Source organism: Plasmodium sp. gorilla clade G2, assembly GCF_900097015.1.
Source record: "Plasmodium sp. gorilla clade G2 genome assembly, contig: PADLG01_00_18, whole genome shotgun sequence".
In the NCBI taxonomy this organism is placed as follows: domain Eukaryota; phylum Apicomplexa; class Aconoidasida; order Haemosporida; family Plasmodiidae; genus Plasmodium; species Plasmodium adleri (nom. inval.).
The window spans coordinates 1-2500 of record NW_021628865.1 but is presented as its reverse complement, the minus strand read 5'-3'; positions in this window follow the sequence as shown (position 1 = coordinate 2500).

Here is a 2500-nt window from a genome sequence, read left to right as displayed (position 1 = left end):
TTCCATTATAATTTTTACATTTATACAGCTATAAATGTTAAAATTAATTAAATAAAACAAACATGTTTTATTTTTTATGGATAAAAACCTTTGACTATACATATATTTGGAATATATTATATATCTTTCCATACTCAACTTTTATATAATTTATTTTGCAATATATTATATTATTACGTTGATTTATTTATTTCATAAACATTTTCTTTCTTATTTAACAATCCAAAAGAATAGAAATTTTTAATGAAAATGGGAAATTTTATGAACAAAAGAGTGAATTAATTATAAATATTAAAAAATTAAAAAAGAAAATAAAAAAAGTACATATTTTTTTTTTTTTTTTTTTTTTTTTTTCTTATATATTATAATACTTCATCGAAACACACTAACTGGATTTATTCGTGATATTTCTCCTCTTTCTTCATGAAGCGATGCACAGCACCAATCATGTTTATTTATTTAAAAATTCGATATTATTTTTTCTAACTAATGATTTTTTAGTAAATTAATTCATGATGAAACATATTTTTAAATGTATGTTCATGTTAACATATATGCACGAAAATTTTATGACGTGATATATGCATTATAATATAAAATTTGAATGCCCATATATATATATATATATATATATATATATATTTACATATTAATAATATAAAAATACTTAACTTGAAATATTTAATTTAAAATATTTAATCATATAATCCCATTCATTTTCAAAAATTAATAAATATATATTAATCCTTATATTTATATTCATCCTTTTATAACCTATTATCTTATATATATGCTTGTATTTTTTTCGAAATTAATATAGCATCATTATTAAGTATAATATATATATATATATATGTTATGCCATATACCATAGTAAATTCATGCTAGTAATATTTTAAAATTTACACCTTAATATATCGACATACATCAATTGAAAAAAAAATATATATGAATATAAAAAGTTTAATATATTTCTTTTATCTGATTAATTTGAGTAAACGTTTTGTATTATTAACATAAAATACATCCATTTTATAACGTACTTTTTTCAAAATAATAAATTTATTTATATATAATATTATATCTTAATGTTTTACTAATGATATTCAAAATTATAAAATTTTTATTTCTTTTCTTTTTTCATTTTTTAATATATAAAAAAAAAAAAACACACTTTCGTCATTTCATTTATTACATCATATAACTATAACGATTTATAAATATATTTCCAACATTATCTGTATTCTTCATGAATAGTGATATTTAACTAGTTTTATTTTCCTTTTTATATTATTATTAAACTATAAAATTTTCCAATTATATATTTACAAAATATCATTCATATAGCATAAATACCAACATTAATTATTTTATGAGAAATCTTAATTTCCTTTTTATTGAAAAACAAAACAAAACAAAAAAAAAAAGCAGAAAGTACATGAAAAGAAAAAGAAAAAAAATGAAGGATATAGAATTCATTTATTAGTTTTCATTTATTTTGAAAAATCATGATATATTTTGCTTTGTGTCTACCCATAATAAACTAGAGAACTCAAGTATAAATTTAAAAATAATACATACATGCCTTCATAAAATAATTATAAATATTATAAAAAAATAAATGAGTTGACATACTTATATCTTTGTATTACTATTCTATGCTGGATATATTAATGAAGAAAAGTTGATACATTATAATAATATAACTAAATCAGTTCTACACATCCAAATAATGTTTCCAATTAAAAATACTTATACATAAACTTAAAAATATAACAAAAAATATAAAGCAATTAATTTTTTTTTGTAATTCATATAATTTTGTATGGTATACCTATATAATACATATCTTTTTTGAAGAATATTTGTTATCAAAAATACATACTAAATTTATAACTTACATACCTTCAAGTTTTTTTGTAAATTTTCTTCCCAAAATTTTTACATTAAAGTTGTTATAAAAAAAAATAAAATAATAGCTATATAGCTTCCTAATAATTTATAATAATGCTATATATAACTAATAAAATCCAAAATGGCTAGTTATATTTTATTTTTTTATTTTTTCGCTAGTCGTAATTTGTGCAAACTTCAATAATTTGCCAAAAAAATATAAGAATTCAAATAAAAATAAAACTCTTATTATTTAAATTTAACAAAATAAAATGAACATAACAAATTATACGTTATTACATATATATCATAATATAAATAGATATAATATTCACTTTATTATATATTTTATTAAGAGAAACAAAAATAAATAATACACTTATGAAAACATATTAAATGGAAAAATTAAAACTTTTATGTTTTTTAAAAAAGAAATATTAGTTTATAAAATAATTAACATATTAAAATAAATAAATAAGTAAATAAGTAAAAATTATATTGAACAAAAACACTATAAAAAATCAAAGAAATAATAAAATAAGAATTATACATTTAAAAGAATTTAAATTAATTAATCAAAAATTCAATTTATATGAAAATATATATT